This window comes from Sceloporus undulatus, chromosome 10 (genome assembly GCF_019175285.1).
Source record: "Sceloporus undulatus isolate JIND9_A2432 ecotype Alabama chromosome 10, SceUnd_v1.1, whole genome shotgun sequence".
Taxonomy (NCBI): Eukaryota; Metazoa; Chordata; class Lepidosauria; order Squamata; family Phrynosomatidae; genus Sceloporus; species Sceloporus undulatus.
The window spans coordinates 11,758,302-11,775,291 of record NC_056531.1 but is presented as its reverse complement, the minus strand read 5'-3'; the positions used below and the strand labels follow the sequence as shown (position 1 = coordinate 11,775,291).

The 16,990-nt window shown below is 43.9% G+C and overlaps 2 protein-coding genes across 10 annotated transcripts in view; one reads left to right on the top strand and one right to left on the bottom strand.

The window, feature by feature from the left end:
• LOC121916588 (wiskott-Aldrich syndrome protein-like) overlaps positions 1 to 16,990 on the bottom strand; it is a 141,063-nt gene that overhangs the window by 70,530 nt on the left and 53,543 nt on the right. The gene's annotated exons all lie outside the window — the stretch shown is intronic.
• HIC2 (HIC ZBTB transcriptional repressor 2) overlaps positions 1 to 16,990 on the top strand; it is a 121,208-nt gene that overhangs the window by 67,275 nt on the left and 36,943 nt on the right. For 4 of the 9 annotated variants that reach the window (XM_042441587.1, XM_042441591.1, XM_042441590.1 and 1 more), the window contains one exon: positions 6,537 to 6,657. The exons of 4 other annotated variants lie outside the window; for them this stretch is intronic. The gene's annotated coding sequence lies outside the window, so the exon portion shown is untranslated. Of the gene's footprint in view, positions 1 to 6,511; positions 6,658 to 16,990 lie in introns of all 9 variants that reach the window. One more of the 9 variants, XM_042441588.1, reaches the window with a different exon arrangement.

The window sequence follows — 16,990 nt, the reverse complement described above, 5'->3', positions numbered from 1 at the left end:
CTCTACATCTCTCCCTCGATCCTGCTTTACATCCTCTGGAAAGCCAGAGAGGGTCAGAACCAAAATCTGCAAGCCGTGTCCCATTTCCATTTCTGAAAATATCAAGGCCAGCTGCAACTCAATGTTTTCAGACTAAATTGGGAGACGTCTTTCCCCACATTTGGAAGCCTTGGTCCATGCCCTGTTGCTTTCCAGGTCATGCTTGACTGGAGTGTGGCAGAGCAGGGCCTTTTTGGTTTTAGCACTCAGATTATGGATTTTCCTAAAGAGATCATGCCCTCCCCAAGCTTTTGGGAAGATGTGAAGATTAACACATACACCCAATTGGACTTTGGGCTTGTGCTAAATTTCTTTTTCTTTTTTTCCCCTTGGGTAGGTTCATTTGTGTATTAGGTGGTCTCCCTTGTCGGGTTCAAGTGTATTTTGTAAAACCTGATTTTAATTTTGAATTACTTTACCTTGTACATTTGTTTTGGAAAGTTCCCTTTATAAAGAGTGAATGCTGAAGCCGAACATAACTGAGCCAGTGATAGGACAATTAGAAATGTGAAGGCCGGGTGGGCTAATAGTGATGGTTTCTTCTGGTTTTTGATGGGTTTTTTATTTTTGTCATTGTTGCTTTGTTTTTGGCCAAAGAGGTTCCTTATAGTTCAGGTCTAGTTTACAGTTCAGGACCTTGTAGCTCCATTTGTAACCACAATAAAATAATAGCTTTGTTTTCTTTAAAATGGCAGTTAAATTTGTAATTGTCTTCTGAATAAACTGTACTTTTAATGTATCAGCATGACAAATTGATGCCAAACCAAATTACGTATAATGCAGTTTATGTTCCTGAAGTAACAAAGTGACTTTCAGTCTGTAAAGAATGCTAATGTATTTTTCAGGCTTTCCAAAAAAAAATTTCCGGGGTGGGGGTCCTTTTTTTTCCCCTCCAAAGGTTTACAAATTTCTGGAAATTTTACATCTGGAAGGATGATGCTTTGAATTCTGTCCTACCATGAGTAAATGAAAGGGTCAGCAGCTCATCATATCTTTATTTTTTATTAAGGACACGTTGCAAGCTATGTTCTGAGACCCTACGTCCAAAGAGCTGGATCTAGATATTTTTATTAATAAGTAAACTTTCCACTCTGTAGCAAAGGTTGCCAAGAAACCCTGTGGTCACCTTAACATATATTTCAGGGCTGTTCAGCAAAAGTATGGGCAAAGGAGTGGTGTAGTGAAGGCAGATTGTGTAGCAAGTATGGCGATGCTGCGAGGATGACATCTGGCGAGGTGGGCATGACAGCGGTTAAGGCCATGTGAGTTCTTCAAAACTGGCAAGTGGAGAAGTGGCAAGAGTGGCACTGGGCATCCTCATCCTAAGCCTAGAAGCCACAAGGGCAAGAGCTCCCACAAACACACCCACCAATAGCTGCTCTCCTCAAGCCTTGAGATTACAGTGAAAAAACATACAAAATCCACAGTGAAGCCTGCAATTGGCACCTCATTTTCCCTTGGCAGTTGTCTAGTACCCCTTAGGGGTCACACATTTGCCCTGGGTTCTCACACCAACCTTGGCCCAAGGGCATCTACATCTGACTAGGCTCCCTGAACCCTCACTACTAGATCAGTACTACATACCCAAGGGCCAAGCCACTGCAGGAGGAAACTATGTATATTTTCTGCATCCTTCCAACCTTTGATACCATTATGGTCATGCACAGATGTGGAGCATCAAATCTGAAACCACTAGAACATAGGAGCCATGCTGGAAGAGACCAAATGCCATGGTCTGGCGTTGTGCTTGCAAAGTTGTTAGCCCACCAGCTGAACATCAGGGTAACATCAGGGTAACAGCACCTTTCACCCTGTGTTCCCCAGCCACTGTTGTTCAGAGACACACTGTTTCTGGTACTAGAGAGGGCATACTGTATATACTCATGTATAAGTCTAGAAATTTTAGTCAAAAATTGACCCAAAAAACCTGAGTTGACTTATCCATGGGTCAATGTAAGTACTGCACTTTAACTCATATAAAAGAATGAATTATCCCTTGGTGAAAGGCAATCTGTGCTGGAAGCACTGACCATCCTCTGTTCTCTCATCCATCTAACCTTAAGTGTCGGCACAAACAGTTATGCATGCTAGAATCTTGTAAATTCTTTGGCATTGTTTTCCTTGCTCCATCCTTTAGATCCTGTTACCTGCCCCTAAGTTTTACCCTTGACTTATCCATGGGTCTTATCAAAATCCATAATTTTGGCCCCCAAACCTGCCCTTGACTTATACATGCAGTTGACTTATAGTCGAGTATATACGGTATATTTCTCAGCAATAGTGGCCACTGGTAGCTGCATCCTCCATGAATTCTTTGAAAGAGCCTGAATGGTGAAACAAATTATGATATAGCTTAGTGAAGTGGTTCTTAACCTTTTTTTTGGGGGGGGGGGGGAGTGTTCTGTAATCTGTGGACCCCTCCATTGAAAAACGCAAGTAAACAAATATACTGTACACAGTCTTTTGCATGCCATTTATTTTATCGCACTGGAGATTGATTCCCTTTGTATAGACTAGTCAAGAAAGAAAGAAAGACAAATCACAGAAAACACACTCATTATTTTACTGTAAAATCCACCATAGCAGGAGAAAAAATCCAAAGTAACAGGAAGAAAATGGAAAGAAAACCAGTCGTTGTGCCTGGTTCATGGATGCCTTAAGCACATCCATCCATGGGTCCCAGGTTAAGAACCCTGACTTAGTGGGAAGATATGTAATGCCAAGATAGAAGTTCCTACCCTGGTTTTCTGATGGGAATTCTCCCTTTCCCTTAAGTTCCCACAAGAGCAGGAGACTTGCAAACGTCTCTGAAGCCACGGCCATATTTTTAAGAGCTCAAAGCCCACTCCTCAGCCGCCAGTGAGAACTTTGCTAGGAAGAGAAGAGAAAGTCCAAGCAAGGATTTCTCTTAAACTCTGACCTACAGAGAGCATATTGCCAATGTTTGGCTTTGGCAAGTAGGTGATTGTTGCACAAACAGTCCAATAAAAACACCATCCGTTGACTCTGTACAGGTTTTATGAGTCTAACAAGTTGTCCAAGTCTGGAGATCTCGTGTCGTGTTTGCATAGTACAGTTTTCACACACTGATCTAGTGCCGTCTCCTCTATAGGTGTTCTCTAGGCCTTGGAAGCGAGGAAGGGAGAGCAAAACTACTGTGGGTTGGGATCTAGCTAATGTACATGTGTGTCCAGTCTCTGGTCAGTTAACGAACCTGACATATGTAGACCGAGCAAACATGTTACCATTAGTCTTTAAGAAAGAGATTTGGGTAGAAATTCTCTCTTGTCAGGTTTACAATTGGTTATTTTTTTAATGTGACGTTGAAGGCTTTTGTGGCCAGCATGCATAGTTTTTGGTGGGTTTTTCGGGCTCTGTGGCCATAGAATCATAGAGTTGGAAGAGACCACTAGGGCCATCCAGTCCAATCCCCTGCCATGCAGGAAATCCAAATCAAAGCATCCCTGACAGATGGCCATCCAGCCTCTGTTTAAAGACCTCCAAGGAAGGAGACTCTATCACCCTCCGAGGGAGTGCATTCCACTGTCGAACAGCCCTAACTGTCAGGAAGTTCCTCCTAATGTTCAGGTGGAATCTCTTTTCCTGCAGCTTGCATCCATTGTTCCGGGTCCTGTTCTCTGGAGCAGCAGAAAACAAGCTTGCTCCCTCTTCAATATGACATCCCTTCAAATATTTAAACAGGGCGATCATATCACCTCTTAACCTTCTTTTCTCCAGGCTAAACATCCCCAGCTCCCTAAGTCGTTCCTCATAGGGCATGGTTTCCAGACCTTTCACCATTTTTGTCGCCCTCCTTTGGACACGCTCCAGTTTCTCAATGTCCTTTCTGAATTGTGGCGCCCAGAACTGGACACAATATTCCAGGCGGGGCCTGACCAGAGCAGAATATAGTGGCACTGTTACTTCCCTTGATCTAGACACTATACTTCTATTGATGCGTCTCTGAAGACGCCAGCCACAAATGCTGGCAAAACGTCAGGAATAAACTCTTCTAGAATATGGCCACAGAGCCCAAAAAACCCACCAAAAACTATAGTTATTTTTTGTGTGTCTGAATCCAAAAATGCCACAGTTACCTCTTTCAATGAAACATTTCCTGGGTATTCTATTTATTATCATCATCATCATCATCATCATCATGTTAATGTTTATTTATATCCCACCTTCCTCCCAGTACAGGGATTCTACAAAATTCATTCTTCTGGCTTGTCCAGAGGCTCCTACTTTGAGCATAAATGTCCTGAAAGTTAGTCAAGAAATGCTTTAAAACAAATAGACAGGTTTGCTTTAATTTTAGTCTTTGCTAGCCTCTTTCTTTCCTTTTGTCCAGCATTCTTCTTAAAAAGATCTATATTTAGGTGTTTTTCGCTCAGTCTTCCTCTTCTGTAATCCCAGGAACGTGTGCCTGCATTTTCTTCTTTTCCTTTTCCCTCAATATCCCTTTTTCCTTTCGTATCACACCCTTTTAAGATTATAGGCCTGGGGGAAGGGATTGTCTTGTCTTGTTTTTATTGATATATAAGCCGCTCAGAGAGCTTTTTTCAAGTGTTCAGCAGCACCCAAATGCTATAAAATCCTTTATTAGTTTTTAATAGAAATTCTTAGGCCAGAGCGTTTCATTGAGGGGGTAAACGTGTGTTTAGGCTTTATTACCTCAAATTATAGTATAGGGGTTCACCACAGTTGGGGGTAATAAAAGCTAAATACGGGTTTATTGAAGCCCTTCCTGTTAAAAATTAATTGAAAATTGAAAATAATTTAATTTTTTTAAAAAAAGGAATGGTCCTTCATTTAAAAATTGCTGCAGATGGAAGAGATGAGCCAAACTAAAGCTCAGTTATTTGCCACACTGTTTTTGTAATTGCAGGGATAGCTTTCTGTAGAGCAGTGGTTCCCAGACTTTGGTCCTCCAGGTGTTTTGGACTTCAACTCCCAGAGCCCCCAGCTAGTTTAGCCAGTAGTAAGGCATTATGGGAGATGAAGTCCAAAACTTATGGAGAACCAAAGGTTGGGAACGACTGCTGTAGAGAGACACCATCATCTGAGTCCCCACTTGCAGGAGGAAAGGGGTACAGCCTGTGAGGACCAAGCTTGGATCCTTCAGATATTCTGGATTTGAGCTCCCACAGTCCCTGACTATGTTGGGGAGGGCTGACTGAAGTTGTAGGCCAAAGTATGTGGGGGAGGGGGGACACAAAATTTCCCTGTCTGTGATAAAAGTAGTGATGGAGATTATAGATGATGAGATATGGAAATGCCAAGAGAAAAGAAATTCAGTCTGCCCTCCACATTTGCTGCTTTGACTTGTGCAGATTTTATTAACACATTCTCTCTAGGAATCTCTAGGTCTTCCAATGCAACTCTGCCAGAAGTTGGCCATGGAGTTGCACTGGAGTACCTAGAGATTACTAGAGAGAACAGTTGTCTAGGCATTTGATGGTCCACCGGTACGATTCCATGGTCAACCTCTGGCCGGTTGTGCTGAAGGACCTAGAGATTCCTAGAGAGATGTTCTTTCGGGTAAAAATATTTTCAGTTTTTCCACTTTCATGGGGGTCCTGTGCTCCTAACCACAGTGAATGTGGAAGGCCCACTGTAAATCTAAATGAGGTGATGAGAGGAAGAAAGCGCAAAACTTGCATCTTTAGTTTATTTAAAAGCATAACCTTTTTTTCAGCAAAACATTAATGTTGAATATTTCCAAGAAAACCTGAAGAGTGTGGGGTTTGGTTTTTTGGGTGTGTGTGTGTGTGTGTGTGTGTTTAGTTTTGAAAGATGCTGAAAAAGATCCTTCTTGAAATGGCTGATGTCTCTTTGTAGAATGGGGACTGAGGTGTGCCGATCTATTGGTGGGAGAGTTGAAGCTAGGGGTCCTGCCTTCTGATTTTTGAAACTTGGCATACTTTCATTCTCGAACACGAAGACGTTTGCAAGTCTGATCAGTTACTGTATTCAGAAGTGAGCTACGGGGAAATTCTTGCCCATCCCTAGTTGAGGCAGAAGGCGGTAGTAGAGACTTGAGGACCATTGTCAGATAAAAGGCTTGTGTAGCATTTGAGCATCTTAAGACCGTGGCCTGAAGTTCTGATTTGTACATATAAGGCGGCTTGCTAGTCTCTCCAGTGATATATCTGAATGGCAGACTTTAGTGACCATACCCCTGTATGTTTCTTTGTTCTGTGTATTGACGCGTTTTTCAGGGTCTGCAGGGTCAAGAGCTTCATTAAATATATGGCTGGAGATGGGCAAAAGCCCTTCCCTCTCAATTCCTTTTCAGTTCCTAAAGCTTGAGAGGGGTTTGCTAAATTTATAGCAACAATTTGACTGGTGTCTTAGATCATCATTTCTTTTATTTTATATAAAAAAAGTCTCTCTTCTTTCTTTCTCTCTCTTTCTTTTTCTTTTTTTAATGGATATTTCAATTGTGATTGCGATTAATTGCATTTAACAGTGATCCCTGCTGGTGGTTCTTTCAGCATCTGTGCAAGCCCCGTTCTATTGATGGCCTGTTGTGATTTCAATGGAACATCATGGGATATCCCTGGCCCGTCAGGCAGCACTGGATGGAGGTGCCTTTAGCCCCATGTACCTGGCATGGTAAGCGGCAACAAAGTGGGGTTAACCTGCATTCCTAACGCTTAGGGTCTCCCCTCATGCAGTAGGGCCACCTTCATCCTCTCCACCTTTCCTTCTTCCTCCTTCATCCCCTCCACCCCCGCTTTGATGCAGCTTGTGCACCAGTTAATTTTGCTGCTTCTTTTTGTGACTCTGTGTGTGTGTATGTCTTGGTCTTGCTTGCTTTTCCCAGACAAAAGTTCAAGGCTTCATTGAGTTGCTGCCTCCCCCCCCCACTCCCCAAGCTGCCTTTGTGGGCTGTTTTTTTTATTAGCCAATCTTCCCGTGGTTATGTCGCGCCTTTGTACATTGGGGTTTTGCTGTGCTCGAGAACTGGAGGTGGGACGTCTTTTCCAACCCAGGAGCCAAATTCCAATTTGGGAACAGGTCCCTGGTTAGCACTTCAGCAATGGCTGGAGCCAGGTGTCAAATTGTTCAATTTGGACATTCCTCCCCCCCCCCCCCCCGACATCAAGCCTATTAAGATCAGCTCAACTATATATTCAATTCTACATATTCTGTATTGCACTAGGGATTACTAGCGCAGCAATTTCTGGGGCTGCAGACTGGAGGTCTACACAGTAGAATCCTGAGTTGCACACAAGCTTTTATCTCCAAACACTGACTGGACCTTGTGGATGGGCAATCCCTGTGAGCCAGATAGGGAACATCTGTGGGGCACATGACACCTGCAAGATGGAGGTTTCCCTGGGAAGAGAAACTTGTTTGAAGAGCTGAGCTTGCAACTCTCCCTGAGGTTGCTCTCAGTGCTGTCCTCTCATTGCTTCCTTTGATAGAGCAACCTCATCTAGGGGAGAGGGGTTGAAAGATGGTTAGTTTTGACTATTGTCAAATGGAATCAGAATCTCTTCAAGAGGACACCAACCAGACCTCTTCCATCAGATCCAGATCTACCTCTTCGGCTGTCCCAGCTAGGGATCAGTGCCAAATATTTCATAGAATCAGTCCCTTACATTGGTACTCTCTTGTGGCCAATTGTCAGAAGTCAAGATGGCTTCCAGTCTGCCTCACTCTGTGGCACTTTGTAGTCCTCAGTGACAAACCCTCTTTGGGGACCTTATCTAGGTGTAGGAGATACTTCAGTGCGAAAGGGATGGTGCTCCATCAGGCTTATTTATATCCTCCCTGTAGTGTCATTTCATCAGGGACCTTAATGGCACCTTATCCTAGAAAGGAGGGGGGACATACTCTACAATTCAGACCTGTGTGAGGTTTTCTCCCTTCTTCCTCACACACACTTTTAAGCATAATGTTGGCAAGAGGCACATGGGAGGGGGCTTTTGACACACCCTGCAACACTACAGATTCCTGCCACCCCTTTCCCCTCCATTTCTTCTTCTCAACAGAGCTTGACAGTGTTACTTTTTGGGGTTGCAACTCCCAGAATTTCCCACCACCATGGATTCTAGCCATGCTGGTGAAGAGATTTTGGGCAGTCCAAAGCAAAGGGAACCTTTACAAGCTTACTTTCTGAGCATCTTCTGCCTTAGACTTGGTAATGTGCTAGCCATTGGTGCAAGTGTAGGAGAAGGGGAGGATGCAAGCAATGTGAAGTCAGAGCCAAATCAATTTGGCAGAGAAAGAGCGAGCTCCTGCCTTTTTTTCCTACAGTCAGCAAATCCCACAACAGCCATCTGCTTTCCTCCCACCCCCACCCTCGCCACTTCTTAAAATGGTTGTCACTGTTGGGTTTCACTCACCCTGTGGATGCCACTGAGCCTGTGGTTTTTCGCTGCCCAGCATCATTATGTTGCATGCCCTGCTGGCTTTAAATGGTTTTCTGTGATGAGTGAAGGCAGCCTTAGTTTCTGGCTCTGTTTCTGACTATGACTTCCTTTTCAGTAAAGCTCCCATGGTCAGGAGGTTATTTTGCCTTGACTTGAAGATTCTGCAAATTTTTCCTGTGTCTTTCAGTGTCTGGCTCCTTGGATGTGTAGCTGTGAGAGCCAGGAAGCTACACCTTGTTGCTCTGTTCATTTCTTTAAGCACTTTTAACCCTGGCTGTTCAGTCCAAACAGCTGTCAAGAGTGGCTTCCATCACATCAGTTCTGCACTCTGAGCTAATCCCACCTGGCCTCGAAATAGAGAGAGATGGCTCACTGTGGAGCACGTCCTTGGCATCTGCCGTTGAAAGGATCTTGGGGGGAAACCCTTCTCTGACTACCCTGGAGAGCCACTGCCAGTTAAGATGAAGAAGGGCAGAAGACCTCATGCCCTTGAGATATTTTGGGCTACAACTGTACAGCATGTTGGCTGGAGCTTGTGGGAGCTGGAATTTAAAACGTCATACCCAGTAAACAAACAATATTGAGTACAATTGTTCGACCCTAATAAAAAGCAGCTTACTTTGTTCTCAGGATGAGAGACTGGCACCCTACATGTGCACATAAACTGTACATTATTGTTAGGGTGCAGCTATTGTTTTGCTGTATTTTGGATTTCCACTCAGCCTCAGTTCTTGTTGGGGCATATAGTCTTCTAATATGTTCCCATGTCATCTGAAGAGGAGATATACTGACTGGCCACGCCCCCTGCTGCTGTGTTCCTGGTTCTATCGCCCGCCACACAGTGAGGCCAAGCTTTTGGTGTGGGGAGCCTGCTATGTTTGTATGATTTAAAGTGCTGCATGATAGGAGAAGCAGCTAAACAGGGCCAAAGAGAACAGGTTCAGTTACTTGGATCCTTTGTATTCTCTCCGCTTGCCCACTCCAGGTTACCAGTGTGCAGTGGTAACAGCACCAAGAAGCAGTCTTGGTGGATTTCTCAACCGATTGTACGAACATGCTTTTTCTGTAGCATTTTACTGATGCACAGCTGTCCCTAGGCAAAAGTGCACAAAGATAATCTCAAAATATATGTATGGCAATTTGGTTTCCCTTAAAAGTTACTGTGCAATTTTCAGTGTTCACAATAGTATTGTTGGGACTGGGGTCGGCACCATCAAACTGAAAGCTGCAGTGGACTGTAGGTGCACAACAGTTTGTGCTACATTTGGAAATGAAGAAACAGCCATGACAAAATTCCACAATGTCAGTTGTGCTTCGGGAGCGTGGCAACATAATCGGCGCTCCCAATTCCAATACAGAGAAATTCAGATGAAGAGAACTATTTGGTACCAGAACTGATATTGCTCCTAGCATTACTGTGGCAAATGCTCTCAGCGTTTGCTGCCGTGTCTCCTTACTGCCAACATGGCAAAGGCTCCCTCATTCACTGTGCTGCACTTAGAGAAAGGACCTTTTCTGCAAAGTGAGGCTTAAGTATTCCTGTGTGCCCTGCCACAGCTCTTCCGCAGTAGCAAATGCTGTTTAAAGTTAAACAATATTTGCACAGCAGTAAAAGCTTCAGGGCTCTACTGTGAGGATGTGGACAGTAGCAGCAGCTGGGTGGTGGTAGCATGGCGGTGGCAGCAGATGGGAGGCACAGTTTGCCACCTGAGCTTCATGTCTCATGATAGGGCCAGCCCTGTTTAGTCCCCATTGATCTATATTTTGTATGGCTGAGGGGGAAAAGCTTCCTTAAGCCTGATTTTTTTAAAAAAGATTTCAGGGTGGGGTATGCCTGCACCACTGGCACTCCTAAGCATGCTGATACCTCTGTTTTTGCCTTAGTGCACTGTTTTTAATTTCCCTCCTGTTGGCACTCTCACCAACTGAGTTTGCTTTTAGAGGAACTGGTTGTGTGTGCGATATTATTAGCATTTTTATGATAGTTTCTTTGCTTATGTAGTTGTTCAACCACTTTGAGTGATGTGGTTGAAAAGCACTGGACAGGTAAATAAAATTAGGTGTGGGGGGGGGGGGGAATCCAGATCTAGGGGAGAGCTCCAGCATGGGATGCGCTTGGCGAAAATTGCCCCCACCAGCTTGCTGACTTTCACCTAAACTCAGTCTGTCTTGGCTCTGCTGTAATCTTAAGAGACAGGCATTCTCTGCTTCTGCCTTGAGGTCCAGCGTTTTGCCTGCGCTTGCAGAAGAAACCTCTCTTTGCTATAGCAACGTCAGCACAAGTGGGCCGATGCTCCTGCTTGCTTGTCTGTTCTGTTAATTGCTTTGCCTTTGCTGCTGATCAGGGCCTTGGGGAAGCAATGGCAACATCTGCACGAGTGCTGAGGCCTGGCAAGACGTACAAAGAGCCCTGCTAGCTCAGACCAAAGTCCTGTCTACTCCAGCATCCTGTTTCCCATCGGGGCCAACGAAAAACCTCTGTAAAGCCCACAAGGGGAACATGAAGGCAATAGCCACTGGTGCCTCCTTCTTTTCCAGCTGTTGGCATTTGGTAGCACGAAAATTTGGAGGTTCCATTGAATAACAGCTATAATAGGAGCAGGGAACCTTTTGCTATTGTTTTGGACTTCAGTTCCCAAAAGCCCCAGCCGTCATGGCCAACAGTAAAGGATTAGGGGAACTGCAATCTAAAATATCTGTTGGGCCAAAGATTCTCCCCTCCCTCCCTTCTTTCTTGTACAGCGGGTCCTTGGCATCCGCTGGGGTTTGGTCCCAGGATCCTCCATGGATACCCAAATCCGTGAGTGCTCAAATGCTGTTAAATGTAATGGCATAATAAAATGGTGCCCTTTCTATAAAACAACAAAATCAAAGTTTGCTTTTGCAAGTTGGATTATTTTTTTGAATGAAAAATATCCACAGATATGGAAAGCCAACTGTATTTATGCATCATTTCTCAAACTACCAGGGCCTCTAAGGCGATGCACAGAGAATAGAAAACATTAAATATAACAATAAAAATAGTTAAGGAGAGAGCCTGGTCATGGTTGACTTGAAACATTTTGCTGCTTGAAGCAAAGGACAAGATGGCACCCGCAGCATTCCAGAAGAGAACAGGACTGGCAACTGTGCTTTTTTCAATCCTGGCAAGGGGGCAGAGAGGATCCACTATGCCTGAGGGTAGTTGAGGGGCCATCCCTAAAGGGATGCCGGTCTACTTAACTGAAATTTACAAAGCTATAAAGAGAGGGGTGGATTCAATTCTGCCACCACCACTGCCTCAGTGCTAATCCATTTCTAAAAGCGGTGGCTCTTACAAATCTTATTGAGTGATCGTGGGGTGGAGTGTGCTTCCTGCTTTGAGAGAAAATGAAATACAATACAACACGTATAAGTTTAATGAAATCTTCAAAATGGTCGTGTCTGTTTCCTTTATAGGAAACTGCCTAAAACAAGGTGAGGTTTATGGCCAAGCCAGTCTTGTGTTGTCTACTCTGATGAACAGCCGGGGCCATTCACATCACATACTACCGGCCAATTTAAAGTGGAGATGCTGAAAGACTGGACCTGGGCTTGTGCAGGTTCATTCCTCGCTCTTCTTTCTCCTTACTTTTGGTCTCAAATGGAACTTGATCACCTCCCATTTGATGATGTGGCTTCCATCTCTCGAAGTTAGATTTTTATCTTGAGCAAAGCCAGCTAGGGATGGTAGCTTTCTTAGCATCCAGCCGCTGCTCCCACCCACATGCGTGCTTTCTTAAATGAAATTGGCAGCTTTACCTAACTTTCTGATGATAGCTTGTTCATTGCTTCACTCAGTTGCCTTTTTGATGTAACGCTTAGGCTTAGACTTGCACCTTGCCCAACAGAACTTCTAAAGTTGTCTCTCTTGTATCTGATTAGACTGGCAGAGTCCTTTGTGCCCCATTCCAAAAACATTCAAAATTCCAGACCAGGGGAATGCCTGGATTTTAAATACAGTTCCTTGGTGTAAAATAAGCATGTAAAGATGCTTACCTTGGGTTAAAGATTTGTGTGCTTTTGTTTAGATCCTTTCAAAGAATTTGGAACTGGGGACAGGGAGGGATAATGTGAAGGCGGGGAGATCTAGGAATTGATATTTTATTTTATTCCCACCTTTCTGCCCACACAAGACCCAGAGTGGCTTTTAACAAGTTTAAAAAGCCAGGGAACATGGTTTGTGTGGAAGAAACATGACCAGGGTGTATTTGTTTCAGAGCTTGGGAAATCTGCTTTGGGGGGATTACAACTGCCAGAATTGTCCAACCATCACTGACCAAGTTTGTCAAGGGATTTGGGGAGCTGTAGTCCAAAAAAGTGTAGTTTCTAAGCTCTGGTTTCTTCTGGATTTTTATTCTTAAAAGGCAAGGACAACAGCTGAGTGACAGTGGCTGCGTCCGCACTGCAGAAATAATCCTGTTTGACATGGCTTTAACTGCCGTGGCTCAATGCTATGGAATTCTGAAAATTGTATTTTGCTGTGGCACCGGAACTCTCTGACAGAGAAGGCTAAATGTCTCACAGAACTACAATTCTCAGACCTCTATAACATTGAGCCATGACAGTTAACGTGGTGTCAAACTGGATTGTATTTGCAGTGTGGATGCAGCCAGAGCAGGGCGTTTAATGTAGCGGGTCCTGCTATGTGGCATGCTCTTCCTTCTGAACTTTGGCATGTTCCAAGCATACTTAATTTTCAGAGCATGTAAAAAGCATGTTTACTTGAGCAAAACGTCCCTGTTTAGTCCAACACAATGTTTTTATGGGACTTCAGAAGAATTTCTGTGGGTGCATTTTGTTCATTATGTAAATTTTACATTTTATTGATGTATATTACTTAGGAATATTTTTGGGTAGAAATATTTGTGGAGACATCTTTCCTCCATTCTGCGTGATGGATGTTGAAGGAGTGCTATCATGTCTCTCCCCACCTTCTCCAGACTAAAAATACCGAATTCCATCAATCCTATTCTCTTTGGAGTTTGTTTCTCCAGGCATTCATCTCCCAGCTCACTTCTGGTACTTCAGTCAGGTTAGACAGAAACTGAGTTTGAGCAGTGGTCAATGAAGAGGTAAAGTATCACAAGTGGGGGGAATTTCATGATCCATGGTGAGTAGGTCATGAACATACATGGCATTCAACACCATACTAAGGAAGCATGAAATTTTGTACTGGGCACAGCATTCAGCAAGTTGTGCATTCATTTTCTGTTTTGTTTTGTTTCACTTTTCTAAGAAAGTTTCTTTCCCCCCCCCCCAAAAAAAAACTTTTTTTCCCACCCTTCTAACTTTCCAAATCAAGACTCCATTTTGACTTCATTCAGTTGAACCATAAAGCAACTGTGGCCCAGAGAAGCTTCAAAATCTAAATAAGCCTTAAAACAGAGTAGGCGATCGCTGCTAGAATTTTGGAATTTTGCCTCAGCAAACCTTACAGATGCTCAAAAGCAGTTCATACCTGTTGGCTTGTATTAAAAGATTTCAGAACTCCAGAGAATAGTGAGAGGAGTCTATAGTAGTTTTTTGTGGGTTTTTCAGGCTCTGTGGCCATGTTCTAGAAGAGTTTATTCCTGACGTTTCGCCAGCATCTGTGGCTGACATCTTCAGAGAATGTTAGGAATAACCTCATCTAGAACATGGCCACACAGCCTGAAAAACCCACAAAAAACTATGGGGGTGTTCCCACTCGCTTATACACCAGTTTACAAATTGAATCCAAGGTGTATCGTTCCCACTCAATCCCGAATTAATTCTAGAACAGTTCTAGATTAACCCACAATCGTTCCCACTGCGATTCGAATCTGATTCGAATCGTAACATTTAACCCGGATTAGACGCCTATAAACCGGTGTAAAAAATACTAGGGTCTACCCTAGTATTATCCCTTGATCCGAGATAGGAATCGCTGTATTTAAATGGGAACGTTTCGGCATCTGATTCAGGTTCCACAGGATGGGAGGAGCAGCGCTCAAGGGGCTGGCCTGGGGGTGTCACCCTCTTTGGTTTCTTTCTGCATTGCCGGCGCCCTTTTCTTCCATTCACATAATAGCCTTTCCTCCGGTGGATTGCAACCTCCCCTCTGCCCCTCTTTCATAGACCGATGTGTGAGGAGAGCCATTGAACACCATTTTTAACTATTATTTTTTTCTTTTTCACCTCTGCCTGAGCACCAGATGGGCTTTGGAGGACAGCCCAGAGATCAATGGGGCAGGCAAGCAAATTTGGGGAACCGAGGCTCTTTCCAGAGGAACTATGGGATGGGTTTTGCAGGACATCCCCGCTTCATGGCTCCCAAGACAGCCCAGGGAGCAATCTTCCCCAAAGATCCTGTCCCCATGGGGCGGCCAAAGCAAATTTGGGGAACCGAGGCTCTTTCCAGAGGAACTATGGGATTGTTGTGTTTGTGAGACATTTATCCTCCTCTGCCAGAGAGTGCTGGTGCCATAATAAACTACCATTCCCAGGATTCCCTAGCACTGAGTTATGGCAGTTAATATGGGGAGACCCAGAAGAGGACGAATAAGTGCCTCCTGATTGGCTCTTTTTAAAAAAACCGCGAAATTTATAACGAATTAAAAACGGCCAGGTAGTGGGAACGCAGGTACAGGCTACATCGGTGTATGTTACTCCGAATTAATGTGACGTCATGATGACGTCGCTTTGATTGACAGCCGAAACAAGTGAATGTGAACGAAAAAGTAACAAAACCAGTTTAAATATACACCGATTTCATCCTTGAATGGGAACGAAACAGGGTCAATTACAGCGAATTAAAATAAAACGTTACGTAAATGGGAACGATACAAATAAAGCGATTTGAAAAGCGAGATAACACTCGCTTTATTTTGAATCACTTTAAAACGAACCGCTGTATTTAAATTCGTTTTAAATTGCAAGTGGGAACGCCCCCTATGGATGCCGTCCATGAAAGCCTCCGACTTCACATTGGAGTTCATAGTCTTGGGCATACAAGTTGCAAGCAGTTACCAATGCAGTAGTGTGTAAATAGTAAACTTTTAAAAATGGGAAGGGGCAAGATTTGAGATTCTACTGGGCATTTCTTCTCATATTCTCACATTTATCCCTAGCTTTGGGAGTGGAGGTGTTCTGGAGCTTATCTTTATGGCTGTATCAATGTTTGTTAGGTGTTTTGCGTTTTATCTTGCCTTCTAATTATTGCATGCTACCTTGGGAAGTCATTTATTACATTAATGAATTTTTAAAAAAGAATTGCAGTTGCCTTGGTGGATCAAGGTGGTCCTGCATTCTCCCTAAAATTATTGGGAGATATTTTTCTTTTATTGGCTGCCTTCAGTTTGGATCAGTTGGAAGGACAGGCACAGGGCACCATCATATTCCTGTTGTAATGGTGGGCTGCCCCTCTACCAGGCAAGTTTATGATCCACAAGCAATGACGGCCTTCCATCTTGGAACGTAAGCCTTTCACGTAGAGCTCCTAGGCTGCAAGACACTGAACAAACCCCAAATCCATTCCCTTTCAGCTTTAGCCATATCATCTCCTGTCACCCTCTGGTTAAGAACCCCAATGTAGATGTCTGCCTAGATGTTTAGAGCCATGGCCTGAAACCTTTCATCTTGCCTGTTAGTAGTCTATTTGTTCTTATTTCTGGCTTCATTGTCATGTTCCCATTTGGCAATGGTGTTTCTTTTTAAAGCTGGGCAGTTATGCTAACGCCTCGCTTCTGTTCTTTTTTTCTTCTTCTTTCCTTTCATATTTCAGTTGCGCATCGCCCTTTTGGCAAAGGGCCAGTGCTTTGGTGTGTGTCTAATGCAAATGCAGCAAGTCTTGTAGGGCCATTAATGCAGCAGGCAGCCTGGCTGTACATACTCCTTCTCTGGCTCCATTTTGTCCAGTGTAATGGCTCTGTTTGCAACACAAATGCTTTGATGGCTATCTATTTACCGGCTGTCCAGTAGAGAAAGCAATACAAACAAACAAGCTTCATTTATATACCGCTTCATACTGCCTAAGCAGTGTCTAAGTGGTTTACAACTGTAAGCTAATTTGCCCCCAACAATCTGGGTACTCATTTTAGCGACCTCAGAAGGATGCAAGCCTGAGTCAAGCTTGAGACCTTTGGCTGGTCTTGAACTCGCAACCTTATGTTAAAGTCTTTCCCAGAGGCCTTGCTCCAGCTAGCCTTGACTTATGTGGCCCAGTGGGTGTCCACCCTCACAACAAGGGAACCAATGCTACCTCTCTAAGGAGTTCTGCCTTGCTCCTTCCCGGTTGTCCTGCCCTTCACATACTTGGATGCTTTCTAGAACGCATTCTTGCATTCTGTGACATACTGGTTTATATTCTCATTTTTAAATGGAAGGGCATTCACAAACTGTTAGTTATACGAATAGTTGCAAAATAAACCAAGTGGGGGTAAAGGGAATTATAAGGGCCCTTTTAGAAATTTGGAACCACAATACGTGCAGTTTCTGATGGCCTTGTCTGCCCACACAGTTTTGTACTGCAGTACCCATGATCTCTAATGGCAAGCTCTGACCAGGCTGGCTGAGGCTGATGGGAGCTG